The following is a 19,748-nucleotide window of genomic DNA, read 5'->3' on the forward strand; positions in this document are numbered from 1 at the left end:
AAGTCAAGTCCGTAGAAAGCAACACAGAAGTATAGCAAATGAAAATAAGTGTCCAACATAAGCATCCATCTCCAGCAGAATTTGTAAAAAAAAGTTGAAACAAAACAGCTAATACAGTCATTTAGTGAAACAAAAGAAGTTTCAAGTGCAAAAACGTTGCCTCCTCTATCAAAATGTAAAACAAACCAGAAAACAATTAACAAAAAATCAGCTATCACTACATTTAAAACTGCTTCTATAAATCTTGATAAAGTTCAAAGTAAACATACCAAGAAAAGTATTTTAGCCAAAATGTTCCATCACAGAGTCCTTCAAAATCTTATAAAAACAGGAGAGAAACCAGGTTCATCCCTTAAAACCTATCGTAGGAAATTAATCTTAGAAGCTTTGATAGATAGTGCAATTCTTCTCAAAAGAAAGTTATTTATTTTAGTGTTAAACAAAATGAAACCACTAACAAAACTAATAACTAAATTACCAAAAAGACTTCTCAATAAACGAAACGTCAACAGAAAGAACTTCTTAAGTATCTGCGGAGGTGAATGTAATCACACTACGAGCACAGAACCATACTTTAATGAAGAAGTGTACAAACAAAAGCAAACAAATACAATTGCCATACATAGCAGTGGTCGAGGTTATGAAAAAGTGAATAATACCATAATGGAACAAGAAGTACTCCTCACAAAAATCTGCCCTGAAAACCTAGAATAAGCCGTCCATTCAACTGAATCAGAACATCTAGTGTACAAATGGTCATGCACGTCAATGTGTAACATTCCTAAACAATTTTTCAATTCTTTACGCCAATTCCTCAATCAATATGTAAAAAGCAAAGACAAAATCAAAATTAAACTACTGCAAAATATGGATATCTGTCCAGTGCGCAAGTACACAGGACCACAAGGACATTTGTTGGCCTGCATTACAGGACCTACTTGTAAAACCACCTTCCATGATATCAAAAGTATATCAACACATCATTCAACTATAAGAAATCTAGTTTATAAACTGTACTATGCTAAAAGTCCTGCTTTAGCACTAGCAAATTTAAATAACATTCTTCTACATGGTACAGCAAAAGACCTACTTGAAGAAATTGACTATATCCAGAAAAAATATTTTGGAAGTGAAAGCCACTTACAGAATGAAATAACTTAACAATTGTAGACATGGCAACCTTTTACTAAACACATACAAAAAAGAAATACTAAAATTTCAAAGTACATCAGCTGAAGTACCAAACCATGTGTGTTTATGTTGCCGCAGAACATTTTATAAAAGTAACAAAAAAACTGTAGATCTATCATACAAAATAGAAGACAATGAAGATTCTAAATGGTTTGAATTAGCTCTCTACCTTGTAGCAGAAAACAAATAAGAAATAACTGACCCCTTAATACTTTGCAGTTACTGCACTGCAAAACTTGACAACAACCAAATTCCTTCACGTGGTATCACGAATAATTTGGAATTATACCAACTACCAAAACCCCCACAACAACTTAATTTATATGAGAGCATCATAATCCAAACAGCACACCCATTTCAAGCAATAATACGCCTTCAACCAAAAACAGCAAAATGACCTCCCTCTGATTTGGTAAAAGGCATTAGTGGAAACGTAGTTTATTTACCATTAGATTTAAAAGAAGGAGTGCAATGAATATTCTATTTCAATTACCACCAATTGTTGACAACATTTCCTTACACGGTACAGACCAATTGTGTTTGCAAATGTTAGTACCTCCCTCTGATTTGGTAAAAGGCATTAGTGGAAAAGTAGTTTATTTACCATTAGATTTAAAAGAAGGAGTGCAATGAATATTCTATTTCAATTACCACCAATTGTTGACAACATTTCCTTACACAGTACAGACCAATTGTGTTTGCAAATGTTAGTACTTCACAGAAATGCAGCAAACAATCCTTATAACACATATAGTGTTTATGGAATACGAAAACAACTGGACTACTGTGCTGGAATGGTGAAATTCACTATAAACTCACAGGAAGATCCACAAGAATTTCTAATGTACTTACTACAAGTACTGGAAAAATAAAAAAACATACCTATAAATGAAATCTTCCAGATTTCATACATGTGGAAATATACATGCACTCTCTGCAACAATGTGACACAATAACACATCCCCAATGAACACTTTGTATATATATCAATACCTAATTGTGAATCCATTCCATTTCAGCAACTTGTACAAAATGCAAACCATCGTACATTATGTTCTACCTGCAATTCAGATAATCACTCCACGTTACTAATACAAACACATAGTAAATACGTAATACTAATGCTTCTGCGTTACAATGCAGATGGTACCAAAAACAACTGCAAGCTGACTGGATTCACACATGGTCAAGTATCACTTGGTAAGAAAACCTTCACAACAATAGGTATAATCTACCACGCAGGAGCCACAACCAATTCAGGGCACTACACTGCATATATAAAAAAGAAATGTGGATGGTTTGCATGTAATGATAGTACCATTACTCTAAAGCAGAGATTACAGCAAATCTTACAAACACTTATTTAATGTTCTTAAAACTAAAATTTGATAATTAAACTGTACTTAAACCCTAAGTAAACTTGTAGTTAAAAAATGTAAACTGTTAGAATATTCCAAAAGCTATCTAACTGCCCAAAGATTCTACAACAACTAATCAGATAAATGAATACCAGTAAATTAGAGCAAAAAATAGACAGTTAGAATACGCCAATTGGTATCTAACTGTCCCAAAATTTTACAATATCCAAACAGATAAATAAATACCACTAAACTGGCCGATTCATGGAATTAATGTGCGCCGAAAATTCCGGCGCAGAGGTGCCAAAACGTGCGATTCGTAGTAAAAGTGCCAAAATCGCAGTGCAACTTCGAAAATCGCAGGGAAACCAGAGCACATCGATTCATGGAAGTCCGTGCGCGAGAAAAATATTGGATGTGCGCTGAAAAAATGCACGGCACACGCCGGTGCATAGGTCATCCAACGGCGTGCGCCACAGCCCCTGCGAAATTGCACATATCGCGGCGCACATAACAAAAGTAGGCGGAACACGGGGCGTAACACTCGGAATGGGGAACAACGTGTGAAAATATGGGCGTCACGGGGGAAGTACAGGAGGCAAGTGCACGGAACGCCCACACGCTCGCCCACAACTAGTATTCATGGAATCGAATAGGGCAAACCAGCGCACGGTCAAAGACGTGCACAGGGCCAAACAAGTCTGCCACAAGAAAGCAGGCAGTAGGGTTCCTGCGCCTGAAATAAATGTGCGCCAAAATGTGCGCTAACAAAAAGCACCTATATACAGCTACGATGAATGATCCATACTGTGGCCCTCTAGGACAAATGAGGTGCAAAGGGGTATCGACAAACACAGACACCCGCTGTGTGAAAAATAGCGTGTGTGTGTATTAAGGGGTGCGCGGGAACTTCCACACGCGATTGGACTGGGTATGTGTATTCAGGGGTGCCCGGGAAGTTTCACACGCGATTTCAGCAGGGTACGTGTTTTCCAAGGTGCGCGGGAAGTTTCACACGCAAATTCTCAGGGTACGTGTATTTCGGTGTGCGCGTGAAGTTCCACACGCGATTTCAGCAGGGTACGTGTACTCCAGATGTGCGTGAAATTCCACACGCGAATCCAGCAACCTGTATCCCTGCACCCCCACCCCCCTGCATCCAGAGACACCCTCCACCAGGCCCCCACACCTGTCTCCCTGCACCCCTACCCCCCTGCATCCAGGGGCACCCTCCACCAGACCCCCACTCCTGTATCCCTGCACCCCTACCCCCTGCATCCAGGGGCACCCTCCACCAGGCCCCCACTCATGTCCAACTCATGTCCCCCTGCACCCCCACCCCCCAGCATCCAGGGGCACCCTCCACCAGGCCCCACTCATGTCCAACGCATGGCCCCACGCACCCCCACACCCCTGCATCCAGGGGCACCCTCCACCAGGCCCCACTCCTGGCTCCCTGCACCCCCACCCCCCTGCATCCAGGGATACCCTCCACCAGGCCCCCACGCCTGTCTCCCTGCACCCCCACCCCCCTGCATCCAGGGGCACCCTCCACCTGGCCCCCACTCCTGTATCCCTGCACTCCCACCCCCCTGCATCCAGGGGCACCCTCCACCAAGCCCCCACTCCTGAATCCCTGCACCCCCACCCCCCTGCATCCCGGGGCACCCTCCACCAGGCCCCCACTCATGTATCCCTGCACCCCCACCCCCCTGCATCCAGGGGCACCCTCCACCAGGCCCCCACTCATGTCCAACTCATGTCCCCATGCACCCTCACCCCCCAGCATCCAGGGGCACCCTCCACCAGGCCCCACTCATGTCCACCTCATGTCCTCCTGCACCCCCACCCCCCTGCATCAAGGGGCACCCTCCACCAGGCCCCCACTCCTGTCTCCCTGCACACCCACCCCCCTGCATCCAGGGGCACACTCCACGAGGCCCCCACTCATGTATCCCTGCACCCCCACCCCCCTGCATCCAGGGGCACCCTCCACCAGGCCCCCACTCATGTCCAACTCATGTCCCCCTGTACCCCCACCCCTCAGCATCCAGGGGCACCCTCTACCAGGCCCCCACTCATGTCCAACTCATGTCCCCCTGCACCCCCACACCCCTGCATCCAGGGGCACCCTCCACCAGGCCCCCACTCCTGTCTCCCTGCACCCCTACCCACCTGCATCCAGGGGCACCCTCCACCAGGCCCCCAATCATGTCCAACTCATGTCCCGCTGCACCCCCACCCCCCAGCATCCAGGGGAACTCTCCACCAGGCCCCACTCATGTCCAACTCATGTCCCCCTGCACCCCCACCCCCCTGCATCCAGGGGCACCCTCCACCAGGCCCCCACTCCTGTATCCCTGCACCCCCACCCCCCTGCATCCAGGGGCACCCTCCACCAGGCCACCACTCATGTCCAACTCATGTCCCCCTGCACCCCCACCCCCCAGCATCCAGGGGCACCCTCCACCAGGCCCCACTCATGTCCAACTCATGGTCCCCTGCACCCCCACACCCCTGCATCCAGGGGCACCCTACACCAGGCCCCACTCCTGTCTCCCTGCACCCCCACCCCCCTGCATCCAGGGATACCCTCCACCAGGCCCCCACGCCTGTCTCCCTGCACCCCCACCCCCCTGCATCCAGGGGCACCCTCCACCTGGCCCCCACTCCTGTATCCCTGCAGTCCCACCTCCCTGCATCCAGGGTCACCCTCCACCAAGCCCCCACTCCTGAATCCCTGCACGCCCACCCCCCTGCATCCCGGGGCACCCTCCACCAGGCCCCCACTCATGTATCCCTGCACCCCCACCCCCCTGCATCCAAGGGCACCCTCCACCAGGCCCCCACTCATGTCCAACTCATGTACCCCTGCCACCCACCTCCCAGCATCCAGGGGCACCCTCCACCAGGCCCCCACTCATGTCCAACTCATGTACCCCTGCCACCCACCCCCCTGCATCCAGGGGCACCCTCCACCAGGCCCCCACTCATGTCCAACTCATGTCCCCATGCACCCTCACCCCCCAGCATCCAGGGGCACCCTCCACCAGGCCCCACTCATGTCCAACTCATGTCCTCCTGCACCCCCACCCCCCTGCATCCAGGGGCACCCTCCACCAGGCCCCCACTCCTGTCTCCCTGCACCCCCACCCCCTGCATCCAGGGGCACACTCCACCAGGCCCCCACTCATGTATACCTGCACCCCCACCCCCCTGCATCCAGGGGCACCCTCCACCAGGCCCCCACTCATGTCCAACTCCTGTCTCCCCTGTACCCCCACCCCCCAGCATCCAGGGGCAGCCTCTACCAGGCCCCCACTCATGTCCAACTCATGTCCCCCTGCACCCCCACACCCCTGCATCCAGGGGCACCCTCCACCAGGCCCCCACTCCTGTCTCCCTGCACCCCTACCCACCTGCATGCAGGGGCACCCTCAACCAGGCCCCCAATCATGTCCAACTCATGTACCCCTGCACCCCCACCCCCCAGCATCCAGGGGAACTCTCCACCAGGCCCCACTCATGTCCAACTCATGTCCCCCTGCACCCCCACCCCCCTGCATCCAGGGGCACCCTCCACCAGGCCCCCACTCCTGTCTCCCGGAACCCCCAACCCCTGCATCCAGGGGCACCCTCCACCAGGCCCCCACTCATGTCCAACTCATGTCCCCCTGCACCACCACCCCCCAGCATCCAGGGGCACCCTCCACCAGGCCCCACTCATGTCCAACTCATGTCCTCCTGCACCCCCACCCCCCTGCATCCAGGGGCATCCTCCACCAGGCCCCATTCATGTCCAACTCATGTCCCCCTGCACCCCCACACCCCTGCATCCAGGGGCACCCTCCGCCAGGCCCCCACTCCTTTCTCCCTGCACCCCCACCCCCCTGCATCCAGGGGCACCCTCCACCAGGCCCCCACTCATGTCTCCCTGCACCCCCACCCCCTGCATCCAGTGGCACCCTCCACCCGGCCCCACTCCTGTCTCCCTGCACTCCCACGCCCCTGCATCCAGGTGCACCCTCCACCAGGCCCCACTCATGTCTAACTCATGTCCCCCTGCACCCCCATCCCCCTGCATCCAGGGGCACCCTCCACCAGGCACCGCCTCCTGTCTCCCTGCACCCCCAACCCCTGCATCCAGGGGCACCCTCCACCAGGCCCCCACTCATGTCTCCCTGCACCCCCACCCCCCTGCATCCAGGGGCACCCTCCACCAGGCCCCCACTCATGTATCCCTGCACCCCCACCCCCCGGCATCCAGGGGCACCCTCCACCAGGCCCCCACTCCTGTCTCCCTGAACCCCCACCCCCCTGCATCCGGAGGCACCCTCCACCAGGCTCCCGCTCATGTCTCCCTACACCCCAACCCCCCTGCATCCAGGGGCACCCTCCACCAGGCTCCCACTCCTGTCTCCCTGCACCCCCACCCCCTTGCATCCAGGGGCACCCTCCACCAGGCCCCCACTCATGTCTCCCTGCACCCCCACCCCCTGCATCTAGGGGCACCCTCCACCAGGCCCCCACTCATGTCCAACTCATGTCCCCCTGCACCCCACCCCCCAGCATCCAGGGGCACCCTCCACCAGGCCCCCACTCATTTCCAACTCATGTCCCTCTGCACCTCCACCCACCTGCATCCAGGGGCACCCTCCACCAGGCCCCCACTTATGTCTCCCTGCACCCCTACCACCCTGCATCCAGTGGCACCCTCCGCCAGGCCCCACTCATGTCCAACTCATGTCCCCCTGTACCCCACCCTTTCATCCAGGGGCACCCTCCATCAGGCCCCCACTCCTGTCTCCCTGCACCCCCACCCCCCTGCATCCAGGGGCACCCTCCATCAGGCCCCCACTCATGTCTCCCTGCACCCCCACCCCCTGCATCTAGGGGCACCCTCCACCAGGCCCCCACTCATGTCCAACTCATGTCCCCCTGCACCCCACCCCCCAGCATCCAGGGGCACCCTCCACCAGGCCCCCACTCATTTCCAACTCATGTCCCTCTGCACCTCCACCCACCTGCATCCAGGGGCACCCTCCATCAGGCCCCCACTCCTGTCTCCCTGCACCCCCACCCCCCTGCATCCAGGGGCACCCTCCATCAGGCCCCCACTCATGTATCCCTGCACCCCCACCCCCTGCATCCAGGGGCACCATCCACCAGGCTCCCACTCCTGTCTCCCTGCACCCCCACCCCCCTGCATCCAGTGGCACCCTCCACCAGGCCCCACTCATGTCCAACTCATGTCCCCCTGCACCCCCACCCTTTCATCCAGGGGCACCCTCCACCAGGCCCCCACTCCTGTCTCCCTGCACCCCCACCCCCTGCATACAGGGGCACCCTCCACCAGGCCCCCACTCCTGTCTCCTTGCACCCTCACCCCCTTCATCTAGGGACACCCTCCCCAGGCCCCACTCATGTCTAACTCATGTCCCCCTGCACCCCCACCCCCCTGCATCCAGGGGCACCCTCCACCAGGCCCCCACTCCTGTCTCCCTGCACCCCCACCCCCTGCATCCAAGGGCACCCTCCACCAGGCCCCCACTCATGTCTCCCTGCACCCCCACCCCCCTGCATCCAGGGGCACCCTCCACCAGGCCCCCACTCATGAATCCCTGCATCCCCACCCCCCTGCATCCAGGGGCACCCTCCACCAGGCCCCCACTCATGTATCCCTGCACCCCCACCCCCCTGCATCCAGAGGCACCCTCCACCAGGGCCCCACTCATGTCTCCCTACACCCACACCCCCCTGCATCCAGGGGCACCTTCCACCAGGCCCCCACTCATGTCCAACTCATGTCCCTCTGCACCTCCACCACCCTGCATCCAGGGGCACCCTCCACCAGGTCCCCCACTTATGCCTCCCTGCTCCCCCACCCCCCTGCATCCAGTGGCACCCTCCACCAGGCCCCACTCATGTCCAACTCATGTCCCCCTGCACCCCCACCCTTTCATCCAGGGGCACCCTCCACCAGGCCCCCACTCCTGTCTCCCTGCACCCCCACCCCCCTGCATCCAGGGGCACCCTCCACCAGGCCCCACTCATGTCCAACTCATGTCCCCCTGCACCCTCACCCCACTGCATCCAGAGGCACTCTCCAACAGGCCCCCAATCCTGTCTCCCTGCACCCCTACCCCCTGCATCCAGGGGTACCCTCCACCAGGCCCCCACTCATGTCTCCCTGCACCCCCACCCCCCTGCATCCAGGGGCACCCTCCACCAGGCCCCCACTCATGTCTCCCTGCACCCCCAACCCCCTGCATCTAGGGGCACCCTCCACCAAGCCCCCACTCATGTCCAACTCATGTCCCCCTGCACCCCACCCCCCCAGCATCCAGGGGCACCCTCCACCAGGCCCCCACTCATGTCCAACTCATGTCCACCTGCACCCACACCCCCCTGCATCCAGGGGCACCCTCCACCAGGCCCCCACTCCTGTCCCCGACACCCCCAACCCCCTGCATCCAGGGGCACCCTCCACCAGGTCCCCACTCATGTCCAACTCATGTCCCCCTGCACCCTCACCCCACTGCATCCAGAGGCACTCTCCAACAGGCCCCTACTCCTGTCTCCCTGCACCCCAACCCCCTGCATCCAGGGGCACCCTCCACCAGGCCCCCACTCCTGTCTCCCTGCACCCCCACCCCCCTGCATCCAGGGGCACCCTCCACCAGGCCCCCACTCATGTCTCCCTACACCCCAACCCCCCTGCATCCAGGGGCACCCTCCACCAGGCTCCCACTCCTGTCTCCCTGCACCCCCACCCCCTTGCATCTAGGGGCACTGTCCACCAGGCACCCACTCATGTCCAACTCATGTCCCCCTGCACCCCACCCCCCAGCATCCAGGGGCACCCTCCACCAGGCCCCCACTCATTTCCAACTCATGTCCCTCTGCACCTCCACCCACCTGCATCCAGGGGCACCCTCCACCAGGCCCCCACTTATGTCTCCCTGCACCCCTACCACCCTGCATCCAGGGGCACCCTCCACCAGGCCCCCACTCCTGTCTCCCTATACCCCCACCCCCCAGCATCCAGGGGCACCCTCTACCAGGCCCCCACTCATGTCCAACTCATGTCCCCCTGCACCCCCACACCCCTGCATCCAGGGGCACCCTCCACCAGGCCCCCACTCCTGTCTCCCTGCACCCCTACCCACCTGCATCCAGGGGAACCCTCCACCAGGCCCCCAATCATGTCCAACTCATGTCCCCCTGCACCCCCACCCCCAGCATCCAGGGGAACTCTCCACCAGGCCCCACTCATGTCCCACTCATGTCCCCCTGCACCCCCACCCCCCTGCATCCAGGGGTACCCTCCACCAGGCCCCCACTCCTGTCTCCCGGCACCCCCAACCCCTGCATCCAGGGGTACCCTCCACCAGGCCCCCACTCATGTCCAACTCATGTCCCCCTGCACCACCACCCCCCAGCATCCAGGGGCACCCTCCACCAGGCTCCACTCATGTCCAACTCATGTCCCCCTGCACCCCCACCCCCCTGCATCCAAGTGCACCCTCCACCAGGCCCCCACTCATGTCCAACTCATGTACCCCTGCCACCCACCTCCCAGCATCCAGGGGCACCCTCCACCAGGCCCCCACTCCTGTTTCCCTGCACCCCCACCCCCCTGCATCCAGGGGCACCCTCCACCAGGCCCCCACTCATGTCCAACTCATGTCCCCATGCACCCTCACCCCACAGCATCCAGGGGCACCCTCCACCAGGCCCCACTCATGTCCAACTCATGTCCACCTGCACCCCCACCCCCCTGCATCCAGGGGCACCCTCCACCAGGCCCCCACTCCTGTCTCCCTGCACCCTCACCCCCTGCATCCAGGGGCACACTCCACCAGGCCCCCATTCATGTATCCCTGCCCCCCCACCCCTCTGCATCCAGGGGCACCCTCCACCAGCCCCCCACTCATGTCCAACTCATGTCCCCCTGTACCCCCACCCCCCAGCATCCAGGGGCACCCTCTACCAGGCCCCCACTCATGTCCAACTCATGTCCCCCTGCACCCCCACACCCCTGCATCCAGGGGCACCCTCCACCAGGCCCCCACTCCTGTCTCCCTGCACCCCTACCCACCTGCATCCAGGGGCACCCTCCACCAGGCCCCCAATCATGTCCAACTCATGTCCCCCTGCACCCCCACCCCCCAGCATCCAGGGGAACTCTCCACCAGGCCCCACTCATGTCCAACTCATATCCCCCTGCACCCCCACCCCCCTGCATCCAGGGGCACCCTCCACCAGGCCCCCACTCATGTCCAACTCATGTCCCCCTGCACCACCACCCCCCAGCATCCATGGGCACCCTCCACCAGGCCCCACTCATGTCCAACTCATGTCCCCCTGCACCCCCACCCCCCTGCATCCAGGGGCACCCTCCACCAGGCCCCATTCATGTCCAACTCATGTCCCCCTGCACCCCCACCCCCCTGCATCCAGGGGCACACTTCACCAGGCCCCCACTCATGTATCCCTGCCCCCCCACCCCCTGCATCCAGGGGCACCCTCCACCAGGCCCCCACTCATGTCCAACTCATGTCCCCCTGTACCCCCACCCCCCAGCATCCAGGGGCACCCTCTACCAGGGCCCCACTCATGTCCAACTCATGTCCCCCTGCACCCCCACACCTCTGCATCCAGGGGCACCCTCCACCAGGCTCCCACTCCTGTCTCCCTGCACCCCCACCCCCTTGCATCCAGGGGCACCCTCCACCAGGCCCCCACTCATGTCTCCCTGCACCCCCACCCCTTGCATCTAGGGGCACCCTCCACCAGGCCCCCACTCATGTCCAACTCATGTCCCCCTGCACCCCACCCCCCAGCATCCAGGGGCACCCTCCACCAGGCCCCCACTCATTTCCAACTCATGTCCCTCTGCACCTCCACCCACCTGCATCCAGGGGCACCCTCCACCAGGCCCCCACTTATGTCTCCCTGCACCCCCACCACCCTGCATCCAGTGGCACACTCCACCAGGCCCCACTCATGTCCAACTCATGTCCCCCTGCACCCCACCCTTTCATCCAGGGGCACCCTCCACCAGGCCCCCACTCCTGTCTCCCTGCACCCCCACCCCCCTGCATCCAGGGGCACCCTCCACCATGCCCCCACTCCTGTCTCCCTGTACCTCCACCCCCCAGCATCCAGGGGCACCCTCTACCAGGCCCCCACTCATGTCCAACTCATGTCCCCGTGCACCCCCACACCCCTGCATCCAGGGGCACCCTCCACCAGGCCCCCACTCCTGTCTCCCCGCACCCCTACCCACCTGCATCCAGGGGCACCCTCCACCAGGCCCCCAATCATGTCCAACTCATGTCCCCCTGCACCCCCACCCCCAGCATCCAGGGGAACTCTCCACCAGGCCCCACTCATGTCCAACTCATGTCCCCCTGCACCCCCACCCCCCTGCATCCAGGGGCACCCTCCACCAGGCCCCCACTCCTGTCTCCCGGCACCCCCAACCCCTGCATCCAGGGGTACCCTCCACCAGGCCCCCACTCATGTCCAACTCATGTCCCCCTGCACCACCACCCCCCAGCATCCAGGGGCACCCTCCACCAGCTCCACTCATGTCCAACTCATGTCCCCCTGCACCCCCACCCCCCTGCCTCCAAGTGCACCCTCCACCAGGCCCCCACTCATGTCCAACTCATGTACCCCTGCCACCCACCTCCCAGCATCCAGGGGCACCCTCCACCAGGCCCCCACTCCTGTTTCCCTGCACCCCCACCCCCCTGCATCCAGGGGCACCCTCCACCAGGCCCCCACTCATGTCCATCTCATGTCCCCATGCACCCTCACCCCACAGCATCCAGGGGCACCCTCCACCAGGCCCCACTCATGTCCAACTCATGTCCTCCTGCACCCCCACCCCCCTGCATCCAGGGGCACCCTCCACCAGGCCCCCACTCATGTATCCCTGCCCCCCCACCTCCCTGCATCCATGGGCACCCTCCACCAGCCCCCCACTCATGTCCAACTCATGTCCCCCTGTACCCCCACCCCCCAGCATCCAGGGGCACCCTCTACCAGGCCCCCACTCATGTCCAACTCATGTCCCCCTGCACCTTCACACCCCTGCATCCAGGGGCACCCTCCACCAGGCCCCCACTCCTGTCTCCCTGCACCCCTACCCACCTGCATCCAGGGGCACCCTCCACCAGCCCCCCACTCATGTCCAACTCATGTCCCCCTGCACCCCCACCCCCCAGCATCCAGGGGAACTCTCCACCAGGCCCCACTCATGTCCAACTCATGTCCCCCTGCACCCGTACCCCCCTGCATCCAGGGGCACCCTCCACCAGGCCCCCACTCCTGTCTCCCGGCACCCCCAACCCCTGCATCCAGGGGCACCCTCCACCAGGCCCCCACTCATGTCCAACTCATGTCCCCCTGCACCACCACCCCCCAGCATCCATGGGCACCCTCCACCAGGCCCCACTCATGTCCAACTCATGTCCCCCTGCACCCCCACCCCCCTGCATCCAGGGGCACCCTCCACCAGGCCCCATTCATGTCCAACTCATGTCCCCCTGCACCCCCACCCCCCTGCATCCAGGGGCACCCTCCACCAGGCCCCCACTCCTGTCTCCCTGCACCCCCACCCCCCTGCATCCTGGGGCACACTCCACCAGGCCCCCACTCATGTATCCCTGCCCCCCCACCCCCTGCATCCAGGGGCATCCTCCACCAGGCCCCCACTCATGTCCAACTCATGTCCCCCTGTACCGCCACCCCCCAGCATCCAGGGGCACCCTCTACCAGGGCCCCACTCATGTCCAACTCATGTCCCCCTGCACCCCCACACCCCTGCATCCAGGGGCACCCTCCACCAGGCTCCCACTCCTGTCTCCCTGCACCCCCACCCCCTTGCATCCAGGGGCACCCTCCACCAGGCCCCCACTCATGTCTCCCTGCACCCCCACCCCCTGCATCTAGGGGCACCCTCCACCAGGCCCCCACTCATATCCAACTCATGTCCCCCTGCACCCCACCCCCCAGCATCCAGGGGCACCCTCCACCAGGCCCCCACTCATTTCCAACTCATGTCCCTCTGCACCTCCACCCACCTGCATCCAGGGGCACCCTCCACCAGGCCCCCACTTATGTCTCCCTGCACCCCCACCACCCTGCATCCAGTGGCACCCTCCACCAGGCCCCACTCATGTCCAACTCATGTCCCCCTGCACCCCACCCTTTCATCCAGGGGCACCCTCCACCAGGCCCCCACTCCTGTCTCCCTGCACCCCCACCCCCCTGCATCCAGGGGCACCCTCCACCAGGCCCCCACTCCTGTCTCCCTGTACCCCCACCCCCCAGCATCCAGGGGCACCCTCTACCAGGCCCCCACTCATGTCCAACTCATGTCCCCGTGCAACCCCACACCCCTGCATCCAGGGGCACCCTCCAACAGGCCCCCACTCCTGTCTCCCTGCACCCCTACCCACCTGCATTCAGGGGCACCCTCCACCAGGCCTCCAATCATGTCCAACTCATGTCCCCCTGCACCCCCACCCCCAGCATCCAGGGGAACTCTCCACCAGGCCCCACTCATGTTCAACTCATGTCCCCCTGAACCCCAAGCCCCCTGCATCCAGGGGTACCCTCCACCAGGCCCCCACTCCTGTCTCCCGGCACCCCCAACCCCTGCATCCAGGGGTACCCTCCACCAGGCCCCCACTCATGTCCAACTCATGTCCCCCTGCACCACCACCCCCCAGCATCCAGGGGCACCCTCCACCAGGCCCCACTCATGTCCAACTCATGTCCCCATGCACCCCCACCCCCCTGCATCCAGGGGCACCCTCCACCAGGCCCCCACTCCTGTCTCCCTGCACCCTCACCCCCTGCATCCAGGGGCACACTCCACCAGGCCCCCACTCATGTATCCCTGCCCCCCACCCCCCTGCATCCAGGGGCACCCTCCACCAGGCCCCCACTCATGTCAAACTCATGTCCCCCTGTACCCCCACCCCCCAGCATCCAGGGGCACCCTTTACCAGGCCCCCACTCATGTCCAACTCATGTCCCCCTGCACCCCCACACCCCTGCATCCAGGGGCACCCTCCACCAGGCCCCCACTCCTGTCTCCCTGCACCCCTACCCACCTGCATCCAGGGGCACCCTCCACCAGGCACCCAATCATGTCCAACTCATGTCCCCCTGCACCCCCACCCCGCAGCATCCAGGGGAACTCTCCACCAGGCCCCACTCATGTCCAACTCATGTCCCCCTGCACCCCCACCCCCCTGCATCCAGGGGCACCCTCCACCAGGCCCCCACTCCTGTCTCCCGGCACCCCCAACCCCTGCATACAGGGGCACCCTCCACCAGGCCCCCACTCATGTCCAACTCATGTCCCCCTGCACCACCACCCCCCAGCATCCATGGGCACCCTCCACCAGGCCCCACTCATGTCCAACTCATGTCCCCCTGCACCCCCACCCCCCTGCATCCAGGGGCACCCTCCACCAGGCCCCATTCATGTCCAACTCATGTCCCCCTGCACCCCCACCCCCCTGCATCCAGGGGCACCCTCTGCCAGGCCCCCACTCCTGTCTCCCTGCACCCCCACCCCCCTGCATCCAGGGGCACCCTCCACCAGGCCCCCACTCATGCCTCCCTGCACCCCCACCCCCTGCATCCAGTGGCACCCTCCACCCGGCCCCACTCCTGTCTCCCTGCACTCCCACGCCCCTGCATCCAGGTGCACCCTCCACCAGGCCCCACACATGTCTAACTCATGTCCCCCTGCACCCCCATCCCCCTGCATCCAGGGGCACCCTCCACCAGGCACCGACTCCTGTCTCCCTGCACCCCCACCCCCTGCATCCAGGGGCACCCTCCACCAGGCCCCCACTCATGTCTCCCTGCACCCCCACCCCCCTGCATCCAGGGGCACCCTCCACCAGGCCCCCACTCATGTATCCCTGCACCCCCACCCCCCTGCATCCAGGGGCACCCTCCAGCAGGCCCCCACTCCTGTCTCCCTGCACCCCCACCCCCCTGCATCTGGAGGCACCCTCCACCAGGCCCCCACACATGTCTCCCTACACCCCCACCCCCCTGCATCCAGGGGCACCCTCCACCAGGCCCCCACTCATGTCTCCCTGCACCCCCACCCCCTGCATCTAGGGGCACCCTCCACCAGGCCCCCACTCATGTCCAACTCATGTCCACCTGCACCCCACCCCCCAGCATCCAGGGGCACCCTCCACCAGGCCCCCACTCATTTCCAACTCATGTCCCTCTGCACCTCCACCCACCTACATCCAGGGGCACCCTCCACCAGGCCCCCACTTATGTCTCCCTGCACCCCCACCACCCTGCATCCAGTGGCACCCTCCACCAGGCCCCACTCATGTCCAACTCATGTCCCCCTGCACCCCCACCCTTTCATCCAGGGGCACCCTCCACCAGGCCCCCACTCCTGTCTCCCTGCACCCCCACACCCCTGCATCCAGGGGCACCCTCCACCAGGCCCCCACTCCTGTCTCCCTGTACCCCCACCCCCCAGCATCCAGGGGCACCCTCTACCAGGCCCCCACTCATGTCCAACTCATGTCCCCCTGCACCCCCACACCCCTGCATCCAGGGGCACCCTCCACCAGGCCCCCACTCCTGTCTCCCTGCACCCCTACCCACCTGCATCCAGGGGCACCCTCCACCAGGCCCCCAATCATGTCCAACTCATGTCCCCCTGCACCCCCACCCCCAGCATCCAGGGGAACTCTCCACCAGGCCCCACTCATGTCCAACACATGTCCCCCTGCACCCCCACCCCCCTGCATCCAGGGGCACCCTCCACCAGGCCCCCACTCCTGTCTCCCGGCACCCCCAACCCCTGCATCCAGGGGTACCCTCCACCAGGCCCCCACTCATGTCCAACTCATGTCCCCCTGCACCACCACCCCCCAGCATCCAGGGGCACCCTCCACCAGCTCCACTCATGTCCAACTCATGTCCCCCTGCACCCCCACCCCCCTGCATCCAAGTGCACCCTCCACCAGGCCCCCACTCATGTCCAACTCATGTACCCCTGCCACCCACCTCCCAGCATCCAGGGGCACCCTCCACCAGGCCCCCACTCCTGTTTCCCTGCACCCCCACCCCCCTGCATCCAGGGGCACCCTCCACCAGGCCCCCACTCATGTCCAACTCATGTCCCCATGCACCCTCACCCCACAGCATCCAGGGGCACCCTCCACCAGGCCCCACTCATGTCCAACTCATGTCCTCCTGCACCCCCACCCCCCTGCATCCAGGGGCACCCTCCACCAGGCCCCCACTCCTGTCTCCCTGCACCCTCACCCCCTGCATCCAGGGGCACACTCCACCAGGCCCCCACTCATGTATCCCTGCCCCCCCACCTCCCTGCATCCATGGGCACCCTCCACCAGCCCCCCACTCATGTCCAACTCATGTCCCCCTGTACCCCCACCCCCCAGCATCCAGGGGCACCCTCTACCAGGCCCCCACTCATGTCCAACTCATGTCCCCCTGCACCTTCACACCCCTGCATCCAGGGGCACCCTCCACCAGGCCCCCACTCCTGTCTCCCTGCACCCCTACCCACCTGCATCCAGGGGCACCCTCCACCAGCCCCCCACTCATGTCCAACTCATGTCCCCCTGCACCCCCACCCCCCAGCATCCAGGGGAACTCTCCACCAGGCCCCACTCATGTCCAACTCATGTCACCCTGCACCCGTACCCCCCTGCATCCAGGGGCACCCTCCACCAGGCCCCCACTCCTGTCTCCCGGCACCCCCAACCCCTGCATCCAGGGGCACCCTCCACCAGGCCCCCACTCATGACCAACTCATGTCCCCCTGCACCACCACCCCCCAGCATCCATGGGCACCCTCCACCAGGCCCCACTCATGTCCAACTCATGTCCCACTGCACCCCCACCCCCCTGCATCCAGGGGCACCCTCCACCAGGCCCCATTCATGTCCAACTCATGTCCCCCTGCACCCCCACCCCCCTGCATCCAGGGGCACCCTCCACCAGGCCCCCACTCCTGTCTCCCTGCACCCCCACCCCCCTGCATCCTGGGGCACACTCCACCAGGCCCCCACTCATGTATCCCTGCCCCCCCACCCCCTGCATCCAGGGGCATCCTCCACCAGGCCCCCACTCATGTCCAGCTCATGTCCCCCTGTACCGCCACCCCCCAGCATCCAGGGGCACCCTCTACCAGGGCCCCACTCATGTCCAACTCATGTCCCCCTGCACCCCCACACCCCTGCATCCAGGGGCACCCTCCACCAGGCTCCCACTCCTGTCTCCCTGCACCCCCACCACCTTGCATCCAGGGGCACCCTCCACCAGGCCCCCACTCATGTCTCCCTGCACCCCCACCCCCTGCATCTAGGGGCACCCTCCACCAGGCCCCCACTCATGTCCAACTCATGTCCCCCTGCACCCCACCCCCCAGCATCCAGGGGCACCCTCCACCAGGCCCCCACTCATTTCCAACTCATGTCCCTCTGCACCTCCAACCACCTGCATCCAGGGGCACCCTCCACCAGGCCCCCACTTATGTCTCCCTGCAACCCCACCACCCTGCATCCAGTGGCACCCTCCACCAGGCCCCACTCATGTCCAACTCATGTCCCCCTGCACCCCACCCTTTCATCCAGGGGCACCCTCCACCAGGCCCCCACTCCTGTCTCCCTGCACCCCCACCCCCCTGCATCCAGGGGCACCCTCCACCAGGCCCCCACTCCTGTCTCCCTGTGCCCCCACCCCCCAGCATCCAGGGGCACCCTCTACCAGGCCCCCACTCATGTCCAACTCATGTCCCCGTGCACCCCCACACCCCTGCATCCAGGGGCACCCTCCACCAGGCCCCCACTCCTGTCTCCCTGCACCCCTACCCACCTGCATTCAGGGGCACCCTCCACCAGGCCTCCAATCATGTCCAACTCATGTCCCCTTGCACCCCCACCCCCAGCATCCAGGGGAACTCTCCACCAGGCCCCACTCATGTTCAACTCATGTCCCCCTGCACCCCAACCCCCCTGCATCCAGGGGCACCCTCCACCAGGCCCCCACTCCTGTCTCCCGGCACCCCCAACCCCTGCATCCAGGGGTACCCTCCACCAGGCCCCCACTCATGTCCAACTCATGTCCCCCTGCACCACCACCCCCCAGCATCCAGGGGCACCCTCCACCAGGCCCCACTCATGTCCAACTCATGTCCCCATGCACCCCCACCCCCCTGCATCCAGGGGCACCCTCCACCAGGCCCCCACTCCTGTCTCCCTGCACCCTCACCCCCTGCATCCAGGGGCACACTCCACCAGGCCCCCACTCATGTATCCCTGCCCCCCACCCCCCTGCATCCAGGGGCACCCTCCACCAGGCCCCCACTCATGTCAAACTCATGTCCCCCTGTACCCCCACCCCCCAGCATCCAGGGGCACCCTTTACCAGGCCCCCACTCATGTCCAACTCATGTCCCCCTGCACCCCCACACCCCTGCATCCAGGGGCACCCTCCACCAGGCCCCCACTCCTGTCTCCCTGCACCCCTACCCACCTGCATCCAGGGGCACCCTCCACCAGGCACCCAATCATGTCCAACTCATGTCCCCCTGCACCCCCACCCCCCAGCATCCAGGGGAACTCTCCACCAGGCCCCACTCATGTCCAACTCATGTCCCCCTGCACCCCCACCCCCCTGCATCCAGGGGCACCCTCCACCAGGCCCCCACTCCTGTCTCCCGGCACCCCCAACCCCTGCATACAGGGGCACCCTCCACCAGGCCCCCACTCATGTCCAACTCATGTCCCCCTGCACCACCACCCCCCAGCATCCATGGGCACCCTCCACCAGGCCCCACTCATGTCCAACTCATGTCCCCCTGCACCCCCACCCCCCTGCATCCAGGGGCACCCTCCACCAGGCCCCATTCATGTCCAACTCATGTCCCCCTGCACCCCCACCCCCCTGCATACAGGGGCACCCTCTGCCAGGCCCCCACTCCTGTCTCCCTGCACCCCCACCCCCCTGCATCCAGGGGCACCCTCCACCAGGCCCCCACTCATGCCTCCCTGCACCCCCACCCCCTGCATCCAGTGGCACCCTCCACCCGGCCCCACTCCTGTCTCCCTGCACTCCCACGCCCCTGCATCCAGGTGCACCCTCCACCAGGCCCCACACATG

Source organism: Ambystoma mexicanum, chromosome 12 (genome assembly GCF_040938575.1).
Source record: "Ambystoma mexicanum isolate Mex_15411 chromosome 12, UKY_AmexF1_1, whole genome shotgun sequence".
NCBI lineage: Eukaryota > Metazoa > Chordata > Amphibia > Caudata > Ambystomatidae > Ambystoma > Ambystoma mexicanum.